This window comes from Lactuca serriola, chromosome 5 (assembly GCF_051521515.1).
Source record: "Lactuca serriola cultivar US96UC23 chromosome 5, Lser_US96UC23_V15, whole genome shotgun sequence".
In the NCBI taxonomy this organism is placed as follows: domain Eukaryota; kingdom Viridiplantae; phylum Streptophyta; class Magnoliopsida; order Asterales; family Asteraceae; genus Lactuca; species Lactuca serriola.
Window position 1 is genome coordinate 76,223,823 of NC_136412.1, and position 20,185 is coordinate 76,244,007.

The 20,185-nt window shown below is 31.8% G+C and overlaps 1 pseudogene; it reads right to left on the reverse strand.

Moving 5' to 3' along the window:
• Positions 1-7,756: 7,756 nt before the first annotated feature.
• LOC145049615 (uncharacterized) lies at positions 7,757-18,563 on the reverse strand (annotated as a pseudogene).
• Between the last annotated feature and the right edge of the window lie 1,622 nt (positions 18,564-20,185).

The following is a 20,185-nucleotide window of genomic DNA, read 5'->3' on the forward strand; positions in this document are numbered from 1 at the left end:
AAACACTATGTCGCGTAAAAAGTGAGTTTACGATAAACTACTTTTTAGCCTTAATAATCTAAATAAAAGTTGTAGAACACGTTAAAATAATAAACCTTCATATAAAGAACATTTAAATCTGACTTCGTAAGAGGAAGTTATGATTTTTCTAAGTTTCAGAATAGCAGTAGACAGCTAAAAACTCGAAATAAAGATCGAGCGATATTTAGCCAATACAACCTAAACGAGAATCAAAGGTCCCGTCAATAGTTGTACAACGGTAAAAAGTACGACAAAAACGAACATTGGATGAAGAAGTTATGAATTTTTAACGGATTTTCCTGTCCCGGTTTGTTAAAAATAATAATATAAAAAATAAATTCAAAATTAGCCGACGAAGTCTAAAAGAAATTTGTAGAGCATAATTTTACCTACGTGTGCCTATAAATAACGTCAAAAACGGAGCCCGTATGTGAAAGTTATGGATTTTAGAAGTTCGGGGCACAAAAATCAAAATAAATGCAAAATCCGAGAAAATTCCCAAGGCTCAGGTTCGCCCACATCATCGGATCCTCCCTGCTCGCCCTGTGTCCGACCCATGCGTCACCGGTTCCTCACATCCAACGCGTGTCACGATGAATCCTTGCATCCGAGGCGCTAGACCAATCCGAAGCCGACACGTGTTGCGCCGGTGTCCGATCTTCGCTTGAGTCGCGTGTCTCTCTCCCTCGTTGCCACCTAGCTGCTGCTGCTGACGCGCCCTTCTAATCCGGCCTCGCATCCTCGCCCTATAAATACAAGGCATGCAAGCCTTGCCGAGTAATTTTGGAAAATTGCCAATTTTGACCCTTTTTTCAATATTTTCACTATTTTGACATCCCCCGAAGCCTCGATATCAATTTTAGCACCCGAAACATGCCCCGAAGTGCCCGAAGACCCCGAGAAATTTATTTTTTCAGTTTGAAGCCCTACCTTCGTAGAGCCCGGTTTTCAAGAAAGCTCCCGGTTTTTATAGAAGAAAGCTATTTATAGGAACGAAGTGCTGCACAAATTACTATTTTAACCCCCGGTTATTTCAAAGTGAGCTTCAATATATAGAAACAATTGTATGTTATGTGCTATATGTGCTATGTGCTTTTCAATTGTTATTATTTCCGTTATTTATGATAGGAAAATTATACCTTTGACCATGTGATCAGTAAAAGGACTTAGATTCACGATGGTACTGGTATGTAGCCTCTGACCATGTAGAGCATGTCTCCGTAAGAGAATGACTTCTATTCTATGGTATTGGCAAATGGTTAGACATGGCTATAAGCATGAAATCTACCAAAATGTTAATCAGAAATTGTATGTCTTCTGTGCCATTTGGGCCGAAGCTTTTTTGATACATATCAAGTTTGGAAATTGTCATGTCTCATTGATTTTATATCTTTGAATCAAGTCATTGATTAATATGGAAAGTTTGTCACATGATTCACATATGCCTTTTTTGTCCCTTGTTCCTCTTTGCTTCTGCCATATTGAAGTGTACATATGGCATAACGTTATATTGTATCTATTATTGAACTCACCAAGCGTCACCACTTACCCCTCTTAATGTTTAACAATTGCAGGAAATAAATAAGCAGTATGGTAGTATAGTGTTGGAAGATTTAGAATAGTTTGTAATAGTACTTTTGTATATGGGTTTATGTTTGTATAAAATTACAATATCCTGGATAGTTATATAAAATATTAAAACTTAGCCTGTTTGTATCCAGTCGTTTGTAAACAAGTTATCAATGTAAAATATTACTTGTGAATATGCATGTAACATGTTTTGGAGTAATAATGTAGAATTTATGAAAGTGTGGGTCTTTCAATCATGGTATCAGAGCAGTAGTATAAGTGAACTAAATTCCATGGAGATGACCCATAGAATTCTAGGTGGGTGATTTCGTAATGTTGAAGGTATCCCCATGGAAAGGTCTTATGCGATTTGGAAAGAAAGGAAAACTAAGTCCCAGATTTGGTGGTCCTTTCAAGATTATTCAAAGAATTGGTAAACAAGCATACCGCTTGGAATGACCTGAAGATTTAGCAAGTATTCATGATGTCTTTCATGTGAGTTATCTGCGCAAATGCTTGAGCATCTATGATGAAATAGTTCCATTATCCGAGGTGAAATTGGATAATAAGTTAAGATATGTAGAAGAGCCTGAAGATATCGTGAATGAAAGAACAACTAATCTACGTAATAAAGAAGTAGAATTGGTGCTTGTCAAATGGAAACACCATCGATGCCTAAATTATACTTGGGAAAATAAGAGTGAAATAAAAGCAAATATCCCCATTTGTTTTAATCGATGTAATTTCGGGGACGAAATCCTCAAAAGGATGAGGTATTTGTAACATAAACATTTAGTTATCGTGTATTGTAAATTTTAAAAGTGAATAATATTACGAAATGTTGTGACATCCCCAATTTCACGGCCAGAAAAGACCGATTTGTTTATGCTTTGTTTTTTAAATCAGAGTAATCTTTTAAAGAAAAAAGTTGCGGAATTTGTTCCCAAAATATGACAAAGATTTATCAAAGCATTTCTTTAAAGAAATGTATTTTCATTATATAACAAAATCTTGGGATGTCATGTTCCTATACAGGCACATAAGCATAAACAGAACTTACATTATTTACACTAAAGATTTTACATCTCCTTTAATCTCTCTGTGAAATATATCTTCGTATTGATACCTGTGATACAAAGAAAACAGAGTGGGTTAGGCTTGAGAGCCTGGTGAGCATATAGGTTTTTCATCCCACAATATTATATCATATATTTATAAATATAGAACATTCAAACTTGTACAATTTCACCATATAAAGGCAACTCTTATCCCACCCCATAGATCCTTACAACGACACGATCTAAACTCTCGTATCTAAAATTTTCATCTTTACCTGATCCCTACTCACGGATCTAAAACTAACCTTTCCACCTGATCCTTACTCATAGATCTAAAATTTCCTGATCCATACTCACGGATCTAAAACTAACCTCATGATTTGATCCATACTCCCGGATCAATAATTGTACCCAATCCATACTCCCGAAATAGGGACAATTAACTCTACCTTAATCCTGATCTGATCCATACTCCCGGATCAATAACTGTGCCCAATCCATAATCCCGGACTAGGGACAATTAACTTAGTCTTAATCCATACTCCCGGACTAATAACAAGTTTTATCTTTTTACCTGATCCATACTCCCGGATCTAAAACTAACTTCTTGGTCTAATCCATTCTCGTGGATCTAAAATTAGCCTCTTGATCTGATCCCTACTCACGGATCTAAAACTAACCTCTTGATCTGGTCCATACTCACGCATCTCATCTACCCATGTATTGCCCAACATATTTGTAGTTATAAAATACATATACAGTTTAGCTCATTAAAACCTATATAGTTCATCCATTCCACCAACATCTCAAATAAACAACAATACATAAACACAAAGCACGTATTTCGTAGCAAATACTTCATACTTATGTGTTAGAAGAAAGTAACTATACACTCACTTGATTAGAAGATGTCCGGACAACGTTACGACTTATAGAAGTAGTATTCTTCGGTAGATCTTCACAAAAATTGGCTTCTCGCAGGCAGAGCTTCGGCTCGGAAACTTTACTCCTCGGGATCTTTGGGGCTTTGGGATATTTCTTGCACAAAAATCGAGGCAAAACGAGAGAGAGATAAGAGAAAATGAGCAAAGGAATAAGGCAGCCCCGCATTCTATTTATAGGTGCTGAATCCGGGATTACGTTGGGCGTCCTCAGTACGCTGGGCATACTAAGCCTTACGTTGGGTGTACGCGACGTCATTGCATGCGTATGCACTCGAGTGACGTCATTGCATGCGTAGCTGAGGCGGTTCTGAGTACGCTGGGCGTACTCCAAAATTACGCTGGGCGTACTTGATTAAGCAGACTTCAAACTTGTGTAACTTTCGTATACGAGCTCCGTTTTTGACTTCTGTATATCCACGCGTAAGTGAGACTAAGCTCTACAGCTTTCATTTACACTCTGTCGGCTAATTTTGACTTTATTATTATTATTATATTATTAATAGGCCGGGACAGGAAATGTTCGTTAAAAATTCATAACTTCTTCCTCCGACGTCCGTTTTCGTCTGTCTTTTCACCATTGCACTACTAATAACGAGATCTTCAGTTCTCGTTTAGATTGCTTCAGCTAGAATTCACTCGATCTCATAATCGAACTTCGGGTTGCACACTGCTAAGCTGAAACTTAGAAAAATCATAACTTCCTCATACGAAGTAAGATTTGGGCATTCTTTTTATGCACGCTCTCGGTTTAACGAACTCTACGACTTTCATTTTGATCACTAAGGCTAAATATCTCTCTAAGATTAATTCATTTTTTACGTCATTCAGCGTCATGCCGGTTCAATCGTGAAACTTCGACATGTCATAACTTCTTCGTTATAACTCGGATTTCAACGTTCTTTATATGTACGGAATCCTTGTAACATATACAACAATTTAGTTAAGATTATTCATTCTAAATAATCTTCTATCAAAAAGACATTTTTGATGCTTATCGTCTCTAAATTGACTAGCCCTAATCTACGGGCGTTACAAGTATTAGGTGAATTTGAATGTTGAGTTCTAACAGATGGTTTCTACTAGAAATAAAGTAAAACTATGCTTAGAATCATTCAGAAAGTATTGGAAGTCTTATGAGATTCCAATCAAATGCCAAATACTGAAATTTAGCAAAAATATAAAATTTGAAATAAGTAAAATTGTATTATTTAAAGTTGTAAAGAATCTCGTTAGAAAAGTTTAGGCGAAAACCTCGTCGAAATCCGAGTTATAACGAAGAAGTTATGACCAATCGAAGATCCGCGATAAAATCGACAAACACTATGTCGTGTAAAAAGTGAGTTTCCGATAAGAGAATGACTTCTATTCTATGGTATTGGCAAATGGTTAATCAGAAATTGGCAAATGGTTAGACAGGGCTATAAGCCTGAAATCTACCAAAATGTTAATCAGAAATTGTATGTCTTCTGTGCCATTTGGGCCGAAGCTTTATTGATATATATCAAGTTTTGAAATTGTCATGTCTCATTGATTGTATATCTTTGCATCCAGTCATTGATTAATATGGAAAGTTTGTCACATGATTCACATATGCCTTTGTTGTTCCTTGTTCCTCTTTGCTTCTGCCATATTAAAGTGTATATATGGCATAACATTATATTGTATCTATTATTAAACTCACCAAGCGTCACCGCTTACCCCTCTCAATGTTTAACAATTGCAGGAAATAAATAAGCAGTATGGTAGTATACTGTTGGAAGATTTAGAGTAGCTTGTAATAGTACTTTGATATATGGGTTTATGTTTGTATAAAATTACAATATCCTGGATAGTTATGTAAAATATTAAAACTTAGCATATTTGTATCCAGTCGTTTGTAAACAAGTTATCAATGTAATATATTATTTGTGAATATGCATGTAACATGTTTTAGAGTAATAATGTAGAATTTATGAAAGTGTGGGTCTTTCAAGAGTGGACGTGGGATACTGAGGAGGAGATAATGGAGCACTATCCGGAGCTATTTTCGGGATCAGTAGCAACAGACTTCGAGGACGAAGTCTAAGATAAGTGGTGAAGATTTGTAACACCCCAATTTCTGGTATGTAATTTAAATATGGTTTTCCCTTTTTAAGAGGTACTCGACGAGTCAGTGGCCTGACTCGTCGTGTAGAGACGCGATTGGCTTGCGTTTTTAGCGGGCAACTCGACGAGTCCATAATCCGGACTCGACGAGTCTGCTAGTCTGGATGAAACCCTAAATCTAAAGGTTTGTATCATATATAAACGTCATTATAGCCTCCCGTTCCAGCCTCCAACACCTCTAGAGCATTTCCCCTGTAAACCCTAGCCCCATTGTTGAGATTGAGTGTGTTTGTGCTAGCTTGGAAGCTTTAGAGGAAGAGGAAGGAAAGAAGATCAAGAGAAGAGAAAGGAGGTCCAGAATCTAGTCTCCATTTGCTGCATATTTTGGTAATAAAGTTAACACCTTGCTTATTGTTCCATTAAACCCTCTTTTATGCTTGTTTATGCTTCTCTTAGAATGTTGGTTTGAGTCAAACTCGAATTTGAACTCCTCATTGGATGGAAACCATAGATCTGGACATTATTGAGCTCCAGGAGCTCAATACAGCCACCTTTATGCAATCATAGACTTGTTCCAAACCCTAAGTGCTTATTGTTGGAGGATTTTGGTGTTTAAGCCCCATTCTCTTGTGCATGCACGTAAAGTTGGAAACGTTACGTGTAAAACCAGCCCTAGAAGCCCAGATCTATGAATTGGAAGCACTGAAATCGACTAGAATCGACTGTATAGTATTAGCATGCATGAGACTCGACGAGTCATCCTTAGGACTTGGCGAATCGGTTCATGCCCAAGAACAGACTCGACTTGTTGTTCATACAACTCGTCGAGGCACAGATTGGACGTGTTCATATGATGAAGGAGAACTCGACGAGTTTTTCATACAACTCTGCGAGTAGGATATTGTTAGACTCGATGTTAGTATCGAAGAAGAACTCGTCGAGTCTTTGCCAAACTCGACGAGTAGAAGCGTGTAGAGGATTAGAACGGATGATAGGGACTCGGCGAGTTGGCGGCCCAACTCGGCGAGTCCGGTCAACTGAAACTTGACTTTAACTAGGGGTAAAATAGTCATTTTACCCTGAGATTAGTTATCGGTATTTGATTTAGTGTTTATGGGATTTGTAGCCGGGGAGTTTCAGAGCAGTAGTCAGACAGTTTCGGATTTCGCATCTTAGCAGCCAACGTTACGAGGTGAGTTTCCTTCCAGTAGGAATAGGTTTACAGCCACAATGTCGACCCGCTTAGTTAGCAGTAGTTCCGGACTTCGGTCTGATGCAGTAGTTCAGTGTGCTTGATGTCTTTGTGATTCAAGCATGTCTTTGTGTTATGTGTTCCGGACTTCGGTCCGATGCAATATGCAATATATGTGTTTATGCTAGTAGTTATGATTAAGCTATGCTATGTTCAGTACGTTCCAGACTTCGGTCCGATGCAGAGGGCGAGACCTTGGTTAGTTCCGAACTTCGGTCCAATGCAGTTTCCGGACATCGGTCCGATGTAAAGGGCAAGGCCCTGGTTAGTTCTGGACTTTGGTCCGATGCAATTTCGGGACAACGGTCTGATGCAGAGGGCAAGGATCTAGTTAGTTCCGGACTTTGGTCCGATGCAGAGGGAAAGGCCCTGGTTAGTTCCGGACTTCGGTCCGATGCACTTTCCAGACTACGGTCTGATGTAGAGGGCAAGGCCCTGGTTAGTTCCAGACTTCGGTCCGATGCAGTTTTCGGACATTGGTCCGATGAAGTGGGCAAGGCCCAGTAGTTGCTTTATATGTTATTGTATGGTATGTGGTAGTTTCGGGGAGCTTAGTAAGCTTTGGGCTTACAGTTTCAGTTTTTGGTTTCAGGTACTTCCGCAAGTAAGGGGAAGAGCTTGGGATAATGGCATGGCACACACCACAACTTCAGTTTAGCCTAGTAGTTAGACTATGATATTTTGATATGATCTTGACACTAGTTTCGAGTTGATAAACTTATTATGACATTTTGAGATATAAGATTCATGGTTTTTATCTTTTGATACTTGATATTATGGTTTAGTAAAGTTTTCAAACACAAATTTTGGGTTGTATTTTTGGGATGTTACAGAATATTCATCTTATCTTTATAGCTAAAATCATATGGATAGAAATCGATCAACTTCCGTAACTTTGATGGGCCAAAGTCACAAAATGAATCATGTGGATTCAAATCTGTCATACAAATAAGCAATTCGGAAGTTACTTCACTATAATGATCACCGAACTCTTGAATTTGCATATCCAAAACCATGTTAAAACAAATAACTCGTAATAATGGTGATTGGAGATATTGGTATGTTGTCTTAGATTTCTTGGATTAACATAAATATCCTCCATGTTCAGCGTTTGAATTTCATTATTCTCACAAAAAGAGTTGATGTCCAACATAAGTGAATCAAACCCATCATTTCTCATCTTTTTTAACGTTGCAGCGGTTGATTTCACCAAACTTATGGCATTCACGATATCTTAATCCTTTCTTTATAGAGATTGTGACAATATGTTTGTGATCCCTAAAATTTTCAACATCAATTGTAAATGGAACACAAAATCAAATGATCGAAACTTTGGCTAAAACTATTAATGCGTTCATCCTCAACATATTCAAGCACATCAATAACAGATGAAACAAACCAACCAAATGCAATAGAGTTTTGAAATGAGAATTCCAACGTGTATCTCTGGCTCTAGTAAGAGAAAGCTCTTGGTTTAATCCACATCCCGTTTCAATTTCACCACGGCCGATGGAATCTTCCAGTTTATCTTTTTGGCTTTCACGCATCATATTTGTCTGTTTACAAGAAGCACACACAACATTCATTAGAACGGCTACCATATAAAAAAAAGTCTCCAACGTCATGATGTTTTTTGGCAACCGCCACAATAACTAGTTGAAGTTGGTGAGCAAAACAATGAACATAATAAGCAGAGGCATTTTCTCTCATGATCAAAGATTTTAACCCGTTAAACTGTCCACTCATATTGCTTTCTCCATCATAACCTTGACCCCTGATCTTCGCCAAACTCAATCCATATTCAGAAAATAAAGAGTAAATAGCAGATTTTAGCGACAACGCCGATGTCTCTTTCACATGAACAAGTCCAATAAACCTTTCTTTAACAATCCCACATGTAACATATCGGAAAACTACCGCCATTTGTTCTTTTTGGATATATCGTTGGACTCGTAAACTAATAAAGCAAAAATATCATCACCAATTTCTTCAAATTTTGATTGAAGTACTTCTTGTACGAAACAATGAGAAATATCTTTTTGAATACATGGATCCACCATCTGAATGTTCCCCGGAGCATTTAGTAATGTCACTTTACATACACTCTTATTTTGTTGTCGAATCAAATTCAATGTTTTCAGGAAATTTCCTCTAAAAAGAGACATTTCAAACTCATCGTGACTACGAAAAGGCAATGCACATTTCAACAAATGTCTACAAGCATCAATGGAAGAAGATAATCGAATTCGATGTTCAATCTTAACAACCTCATTTTGCTTGTGAAGAGCAGTAGCAATTGATTGATTTTGTCTCGTTAAGTGTTCACATTTTTTAAGGGCAATGTAATGAGAACTATTAACATTATCTCTATCATGAGTTTTAGATCTTTCTGGTTTATTCTAACTAGTAAAGCCTTCCGTCACAAAAACATCACCCTCACCCATTTTACTTGATCCATCTTTAAATAAATAACATTAGAAACAAAATGCTTCATCTTTTTTCACACTATATTCCAACCATTTTTTTTAATCATTAAACCAATATGGATTAAAATATCTTGTCCTCTTTCCTATCACCCTTGGTAGAAACTTATGAACACGTGGTTGAGAATGTCCTCTAATTAAATATTTTCTTCTTATTTCATCTCTTTGATTTGGGTGATAATGTGAAAACTTTTTTCTATCAGCCGGATCCCAAGGAATTTCAATCATATCATCTTCAATCAGGACTCATGGAATAGAGCTAAGTTGAGGAATTTCATTAGAAACAGTTTCGGATGAAGATGCTTCATTTGTTGATGGTTTGCTTTTCAAATATCTTAACATTTTCTTTGTTAAATAATCATCGACCTATAGATAGCATATTTAAAACATAAATTATTAGAATTGTAGTTCAAAATATTTTAAACAGAATGTAAATAATCATTTTTTTGCCATATATGAGTTAATACGTTTAAACAGGTAACCTCAATTACAATCATTTTTATATATAATCTATTTAATATTACTTCACCTATTTCCTTCCCATATATACTAATATGAGTCAAATTTTCCTTATAGTTAATATATTTGATATTTATAATCGTGTATTCTAATTTTTTATAACTAAAATATTCTCATAAATAATCAAAGAATTAAGATTTTTAACAATCCCAAAGAACATTTATTACAATCTAATACAATCAAAAGAACGTCTGATATCAACACCTAAAAAAAACAAACAAACTTCAACATTTCCCAAAATCCCAATGAATCGAACATATGTAAAAACAATATAACAGAATCAATTTCAAAAAATCAACATATTTAACCAAACAAATTATACCTAGAGTGATGGACTCGCGAACGTTCAGTTGTTGGGGCGGTCTTGCCGATTGTCTTTGACCCTCCGAGTTTCCGACAGCTTCTTCTTAAGGAACCGGCGGCTTGCTAGGTTAAAATCAAAGTAAAAATGAAGGAAAATGGAGGTTCTTGATATATTGGGGATTGGGGGATTTTAGAAGAGAGAGGAAGTGTGTAGAGTAAAACAAAAGATTGCTGAAAATTTTAACCAAAGTCAAGAGGGGTCAGACCAAATCTCAAGAGGGTACCATTTCTTAAAAAAAAAACCTAACAGGTTGGGTCCATTTTCAAGTGGGGCCATACACGCCACTAAGCAAAGCTTAGCTCCGCCATTGATCTTAAGCAACGGTGGAGCAAAGTCTTGCTTAGTGGGGTGTATGGCCCCGTTTGAAAGTGGACCCTACCTGTTATTTTTTTATTTTATTTTTTTAAAGAAATGGTCTCCCCTTGAGATTTGTTCTGACCCCTCTTGACTTTGGTTAAAATTTTCAGCAATCTTTTGTTTTACTCTGCACGCTTCCTCTATCTTCTAAAATCCTCCAATCCCCAACATATCAAGAACCTCCATTTTCCTTCATTTTCATTCTGATTTTAACCTAGCTAGTCGCCTGTTCCTTAAGAAGAAGTTGTCGGAAACTCGGAGGGTCAAAGACAATCGATAAGACCGCCCCAACAACCGAAAGTTCGTGAGTCCATCGTCCCTGGTATGATTTGTTTGGTTAAATATGTTGATTTTCTAAAATTGATTATGTTAGATTGTTTTTACATATGTTCGATTCTTTGGGATTTTGGGAAATGTTGAAGTTAGTTTTCTTTTGGGTGTTGATATACAGAGAGAAAAAAAGTCATTAGAGGTTCTTTGGATTGTATTATATTGTAATAAAAGTTCTTTGGGATTGTTAAAAATGTTAATTCTTTGATTATTTATGAGAATATTTTAGTTATAAAAAATTAGGATACACGATTATAATTATCAAATATATTAACTATAAGTAAAAACTGACTCATATTAGTATATATGGAAAAGAAACATGTGAAGTAATATCAAATAAATTATATATATATAAATGATTGTAATTGAGGTTATCTGTTTAAACATATTAACTCATATATAGCCAAAAAAATGGTTATTTACATTCCGTTTAAAATATTTTGAACTACAATTCTAATAATTTATGTTTTGAATTTGGTATCTATAGGTCAATGATTATTTAACAAAAAATGTTAAGATATTTGAAAAGAAAACCATCAACAAATGAAGCATCTTCATTCGGAAATGTTTCTAATGAAATTCCCCAACTTAGCTCTATTCCATGAGTCCCGATTAAAGATGATATGATTGACATTCCTTGGGATCCGACTGATAGAAAAAAGTTTTCACATTATCACCCTAATCAAAGAGATGAAATAAGAAGAAAATATTTAATTAGAGGACCTTCTCAACCACCTATTCATAAGTTTCCATCAATGGTGATAGTAAAGAGGACAAGATATTTTAATCCGTATTGGTTTAATGATTACAAAAATTGGTTGGAATATAGTGTGAAAAAAGATGAAGCATTTTGTTTGTGTTATTTATTTAAAGATGGATCAAGTAAAAAGGGTGAGGGTGACGCTTTTGTGATAGAAGGCTTTACTAGTTGGAATAAACCAGAAATATTTAAAACTCACGAGGGTGATAATGTTAATAGTTCTCATTAAATTGCCCTTAAAAATTTGAAGACTTAACGAGACAAAATCAATCAATTGATATTGCTCTTCACAAGAAAAATGAGGTTGTTAAGATTGAACATCGAATTCGATTATCTGCTTCCATTGATGCTTGTAGACATTTGTTGAAATGTGCATTGCCTTTTCGTAGTCACAATGAGTTTGAAATGTCTCTTTTTAGAGGAAATTTCCTGAAAACATTGAATTTGATTCGACAACAAAATAAGAGTGTATGTAAAGTGACATTACTAAATGCTCCGGAGAACATTCAAATGGTGGCTCCATGTATTCAAAAAGATACTTCTCATTGTTTCGTACAAGAAGTACTTCAATCAATTTTTGAAGAAATTGGTGATGATATTTTTTGCTTTATTAGTTGATGAGTCCAACGATATATCCAAAAAGATCAAATGGAGATAGTTTTGCGATATGTCACATGTGGGATTGTTAAGAAATGTTAATTGGAATTGTTCATGTGAAAGAGACATCAACGTTGTCGCTAAAATCTGCTATTGTCTATTTATTTTCTGAATATGGATTGAGTTTGACGAAGATCATGGGTCAAGGTTATGATGGAGCAAACAATATGAGTGGACAGATTAATGGGTTAAAATCTATAATCATGAGAGAAAATGCCTCTGCTTATTATGTTCATTGTTTTGCTCACCAACTTCAACTAGTTGTTGTGGCGGTTGCCAAAAAACATCATGACGTTGGAGACTTTTTTTTGATATGGTAGCCGTTCTAATGAATGTTGTGTGTGCTTCTTGTAAACAGAAAAATATGATGCGTGAAATCCAAAAAGATAAACTGGAAGATTCCATCGGCTGTGGTGAAATTGAAACGGGAAGTGGATTAAACCAAGAGCTTTCTCTTACTAGAGCCAGAGATACACGTTGGAATTCTCATTTCAAAACTCTATCGCGTTTGGTTGGTTTGTTTCATCTGTTATTGATGTGCTTGAATATGTTGAGGATGAAGGCATTAATAGTTTAGCCAACGTTTCGATCATTTGATTTTGTGTTCCATTTACGGTTGATGTTGAAAATTTTAGGGATCACAAACATATTGTCACAGTCTCTATAAAGAAAGGATTAAGATATCGTGAATGTCATAAGTTTGGTGAAATCAACCGCTGCAACGTTAAAAAAGATGAGAAATGATGGGTTTGATTCACTTATGTTGGACATCAACTCTTTTTGTGAGAATAATGAAATTCAAATGCTGAAAATGGAGGATATTTATGTTAATCCAAGAAATCGAAGACAACATACCAATATCTCCAATCACCATTATTACGAGTGTTTTTGTTTTAACATGGCTTTAGATATGTAAATTCAAGAGTTTGGTGACCGTTTTAGTGAAGTAACTTCCGAATTGCTTATTTGTATGACGGGTTTAAATCTACATGATTCATTTTGTGACTTTGACCCATCAAAGTTACGGAAGTTGATCGATTTCTATCCACATCATTTTAGCTATAAAGATAGGATGAATATTCTACATGAACTTTCAGTTTACCCTTCTCATATGCAACAAGATGTAAGATTTGCTACTTTGAAGAGTATATCCGACCTTGCTAAAGTGATGGTGGAAACTGATACACATCTTTCCTTCCATTGATTTATCAGTTAGTGAAGTTATAATTGGTCTTGCAGGTTGCTATCGCAACGCTGGAGTGATGTTTTTCCGCTATGAAGCTTGTAAAGTCGGATTTCTGGAATCGAATTTCGGACGAATTTTTAAATGATTGTGTACTTTGCGCGGTTGAAAGAGAATGATTTTCCAAGGTTAAAACTGAAAATATTATCAAACGTTTCTTAGCTATGTGTCCCCATAGATTTCAATTGTAAAATGACATTTAGTTGTAAAATTTAATGTTATTCTACTTTTTATTACTTTGTTTTATTAATTTCCACGGTCAACGGTTGTGCACCCCACCTGTCTTTCGGGTTGGATCTGCCACTCATCTTAATTGATAATTTTGAATTTGGTTAGAGTTTATTTGTACATGCTAGAAACTAAATCTGAATAAATGAACGTTGTCCAATGCATATTTTCAAATTCGGGTTGAATCTTTGAATTACATTGTATGCTTCCTTGAAAGTACCAAATGTTCATACTGTTTGGGTTGCTGGACAAATGATACCATTTAGACCATCCACAATGAGAGTTGTATGAGGGTTTAATAGATTAAATGTGATTATAATATAGAGGAATGAGAGAGAATGTGGAGTTGAATGATCATTGAACAGTGCAATAGAATTGTAATGAAAATTTATGAATTTTTTAAGAATTAAGTTGAATGTGTATATACTCTTTCCTACATGGCAATCCATACAACAATCCATAGGTTTAATCCATTGGAGATGATCTTATTACAATGTATGTTTATTTTCCTTTGAAAACCATAAAGGTGTTCCAAATGGATGAAGATGCAGGCGAAATAGGGTCATAAAATTGTTAAAAGTTCAAAAATCGTGTGAGTATTTACTGAATTTTTTTAGAATATTAATGCCATTTTATCAAATGATGGGTATGTTGGATTGTGTTAACATAGAACCTTCATTTGATTGATTTCATGGGGTAATAATATTTACTCTCATTTAGGCATGTGAGTTTTTTTTTTTTTTTTTTTTTTTTTTTTTTTTTTTAATTATTATTTATTTTTATTATTTTTTTTTATGATCTTATCCGAGCAATAATGATTCATAATCTTTTATTTCAGTTTTATATATAATATAATATATATCCATTTCTGAATTCTTTTTTGGTTTTATGTAATTAACAAATAACAAGAAAGCATATAGGAGGATTTCCATCCAATATCATCCTGATAAAAATCCATGATTATTTTGTGGACTATATATCCATTATCAAGCTCTAACAAATCCAATATCACATCAAATTTGAAAAATATGGTCATCCTGATGGCATGTACCATGTACCATATCTTCTTAAAAGACTAAATTACCCTCGACCGAATCCATTTCTTCCAAAACATTCCACAAAATTAAAGTCCATTAACTTCTTTAAATAGGGTATTGATTTGAGTATCTTTGTGAAAAAATAGGGGCTTCAAATGGGACTTGTCTTCCCTCAGTTTCTATTGAATATTGATGGGACATTAAGAGCAGTTAATTTACTTGAAATTGTTTGGATTTGCATTATTATGCCCTTGGTGATGGCTTTTATTTACTTATCAAGGTTATCTTAATATATTGGAAACTACGCTCAATATTCTATCTACATATTTCTATCTTATGCATGGGTAGGTCTATAATAGTGACTTCAAAGGGTATTATACACCTACCCATGCATTATAGACCTATCATGAATAAGATAGAAATATATACATAAAGTATTATAGACCTACCCATACATAAGATAGAAATATGTAGATCCCCTTTGCAGTCACTATTATAGACCTGTCCATAGACAAGCAACTGCAATTTTATGAGATGGGTCAAAATAATAAATCGAAAAATGACACCTTTCAGCTTAATTAGATGGAATGATGATATTAAGTTACATGAGTTGTTGAGGTAATGCGAGTCTAATGGAGAGAATTCTAACTGCTTTTTGATTCTTAATTGTGTTAGGTATTATTCTTCATATGGACATGTAGAGATCGAAGGCATTGTAATTGTTTTTGTTTTTATTTGTAGGTTATTAATGCTAATGGGTGTTTGAAATGTTTGGAAGATCTTCTATTACCTGAAGACACTTCTTCTAAATTCCTTTCTTGAACCAAGGCTTCCACCTATCTCACTTAGAAATGACTTCTTTCATTGGGATGCGAAGATGTCTTTTTTTAATCTATGTTTTTAACACATATATATGATTTTAGTTTTTTGAAGGGAGCAGTATATGGTGGATTCATTTTAATATATTTAACTACTTCGAGAACAGTTGCATTAAAGAAGAGTGATTGTTTGTTTTTCTTTTTTTATAAAAGCAGCTCAATAACATAAATAAGCTCTCTAACCCATGCAAAGCATGGGATACCTTCCTAGTTAAGGAAAAAGGGGGCCAGCTAATTGCTTTTCATGGTTTAATCATCACAAAAGAAAACTTCACGAATGAAGATCTTGTAAAACACGACGATGATGTTTTTTTTTTGGTCAACTTTTGAATCGTATGGGACCTACACGCTTTTGAAATTTTGTGTGTATGGGTGCATGAGACTGATTGATCCAGCTGTCTATTTTATTTGTTGTCAATTTAGAGGGCATGTACCATATAATACAACCCCTATTGCCTTGCCTTGAGTATAATTTTGTAAACTTTTTCTTTTAGAAACGTAAATATGGCAGTGTTGGAACATAAATATGACAATGAAATTAATTTTATGACTTTAAACATCATAAAATAAAACTTTTACATATATTTTATTAATCTAACTGTAGATAATAAAATGTGAAGCTACCAGCCTTTTGTTGAGCCTTTTGTTCACTGTACGTATTTAAAGTTAGGTACCTTTATTGTACATGTGTTTTAGCCAAGAGTGAAACTCTTGAGGTTTCGACATAAATTCTTTTTTTTTACTCGTTCAAAGTGATCTTGCTTTCAAGTTGATGACATCTACCTATATATATATATATATATATATATATATATATATATATATATATATATATATATATATATATATATAAAAGCAAACATTTTTCCGTAAACCTCATGGATTTGAAACTACTATTACTATTTTATTTATACGAATTAGTTTATGATTAATTGAAATATTATGATTTGTAACTTTCAAAACTCTTCAAATCATGCTATTTAATTGACAAGTTAAATAACGTATTTAGATTATATAAGAAATTTATAGATTGCATATTGCTGTATGTCAACACAAAATGATATATTATATTTATAAGGTTTTAAAAGTTATGTGAGTGGTTCCATGAATATAAGAAAATGATTGCAAAATTTCCAAATATAAATTCATATAAACTCCAATTGGATGCATGTAAAGTTTTAGATATTAACCAATGTTTAAATTTATGTATGTTTGTAAATGTATATTTGAGATTATTTTTTAAGTTTATATGTTATGTATATTTCTATAATTACAGGATGATGAAGTGGGACTAACAATCACTTATCATGAGCTTATGATAAATCAACCTTCAAATTATTTATTAGTTAGAACAATTAATTTTATTAACATATATGTATCTTTATGTTGTCTCTCATTTTTATGTTAATAAATATATTTTATGTTCAAAAGAACATTATTCCATATGTATTTTATGCTATTATAAATTATATATTATGTTAGTTTCTATCATTTATTTTGTTGTAAATAACATCGATGTAGTTTTCTATAAATGATTTTAATGAAAAGAATTTACAATTATTATTCCAAATTGTTGGTGATAATGATGAATTAGACCGAATGACTTTTAATATGATATGACTTTATTGTTGAAAACCAATGATTATGTATGTTATAAAAATGATTTCTCTATGTTTTCCAAAACTTATATGGATGTATCCATTTTAAATGTTATTATAGTAATAAAAATAAATTATTATCTTATTACATTTGTCAATTTTCTTTTTTCTCTATTCGTTCTTTATTGTAAAGGAAAAGTAAAATAAATAAAATATTAATATTTTCATAAAAAAAATATAAGTGATAAAAAATACCTCAGGTTTAACACTCCTACTCCCCTAATCTACTCTTTATATATATATATATATATATATATATATATATATATATATATATATATATATATATATATTAGTCATAGTACATAACAATTATTATAATTTTCAAATTCAAATCACCATTTTATTTGAATCGTTCATTCTCTTCCGATATTTAATAGCTTTAAGGATAAAAGTAAAAGTACAATACAAAAGTATGATAACTTTTTTTTTATAAATATAGTACTGAAGTTTTTTCAAATAATTAGTTTTTAATTAAGTAAAAAAAATAATTGGTTAATATAACGTAAACTAAATAATATATTATATTATATTAAAAAATTATTGTTATTTGAAATAATAATAATAATAATAATAATAATATAAAATAATAATAATAATAATAATAATAGTATAAGAAATAAAAAATATTTAAATACATTATTTATAAATTAGTTAAAAATACCTCTAGTTTAAAATAATTTTAAAAATAAAAAACTTAATTAAATTTGATTCAAACATAATTTTGTATATCTTTCTTCTTGTATACTTAAAATTATTATAATATTAGTTACAACTTAGTATTAAAATTATTATTTCAATGATACATGTTTATAACATTGTTTTTATAACATATAATTGTTAATATTTATATTACATTATTGGTCACAACTCAAGAGTTTAAAACTCCACTACAACTCAATAGTTTTTTAATTTAAATTTAATTATGATTTCAAATTTAATGTAATTAGCCATGTCTTTATTTTTTCCACTAGATTTAAAAGTTTTTTAAACTTATGGTTATTAATATACGATGCCTTTTTATTTTCCACTTATTTATTATACACATTGTAGCTATGTTAGTAGTATATAAGTACGTTTTGATTAAAAAATCATATGTTTGAAAAAAATTGTAATTCAAAATAAAAGAGTTTGAAAAAAAAATAAGTTTTGTCGTATCAATGTTTATTTCAACATATATTTTTTATAACAATGTTTCTATATATCAAATGTATGTTGATTTCTAAAGATTAATTTTGAATCATTTATAAGTTTTTAATAAGTTTTGTTTGATGTAAATGTTATATTACATGTTGTAGTGTTTTTATTTTATTAAAAGCTATAGTGTTTTTCCATATAATTTGTTATTTGTTTTATATACAAATATGCATAAATTTATATATAATTTTCACAACTTAAAGCATTCTATAAAATCATCAAAAGTTGTAGTATTTATTCTTTCATACTACTTTGTATTTGTTATATATAGAAATCACTATATGTTTGATATATAATTTACATAACATAAAACCATCTATAAAATTATGAATTAATAGTGGAAATAACTAATGATATAAATTTATTACAATTAATAAAACCAATATGTTAACTATAGATTTTGTGTTGCTTCTGTTGGTTTTTCATGTGTAAATATCAAATAATAATATGTTAAATGTTATTATTTTAATTAAATAGTTATATTTACGCGCAACACGCGGGGATTCGACTATTGTGTGTGTGTGTGTATATATATATATATATATATATATATATATATATCATTATATCTATATATATATATATATATATATATATATATATATATATATCATTATATCTATATATGTATATATACTTATAAATGAAACATTTCTTCTTTCACCACATTCACTTGAAACTCCCATGACTTTTCAATTTCTTTCTAATAATGGTTATAAGTTGGTTAATAAGATTAAATAAATATGAAACCTAAAGTGTAATCATATATAAACTAAATTTCAATATTAAATGAATATATTTACTTCTACTTATAAAGTTATATATATTTTTTTAACTTTTAACATGTTATACTCAATTTATTAGTTTTAATATATTGTTGGATGTAAACCATTATTATTTTAAAACTACAACTTTTGAAAAAATTGTATAAAATACTTCAATTACAAATTTAAATATAACATTACAGGATCAACATAAATATAAATTTTAGTTTAACTTAAACAACCCAAATGAATATTTTATGAACAGTTAAAAGTGATAAATTGTAGTGCTAAATGCAAAAACTAATTTATAATCTCAATTTAACTAAAATATTTCCTAATGATAATTTAATAATCATTAAAAGTTTTCAAATAAATACCTAAAAATAACTTACAATAACTATAGTTAAAAATAAGTCTATATAAATGATTATATTGTTACATTTAAAATTAAAAAACAGTGTTTGATGTTTTAAATAATTATAATGATAGAAATTAAAACGTTCGGCAAATTTTTTTAAAAGATTACTTAAAAATAACAACTATAAATAACATTTAACGATATATTATATTTAATTTTATTCATGAGTAACTTTCGGGTAGATGTCATTCAAATGGTTGACATTATGCAGTTATAATAGATGTATATATTATTATATAATTCAAAATAATCAATATATTATATCAATTTAGTATATGAATTATTATATCAAATTCAATAATAACTTTATTGTTATATTTAAAAAAACATATATTTGTAAAGATTTCAACTATATAGGTGTTT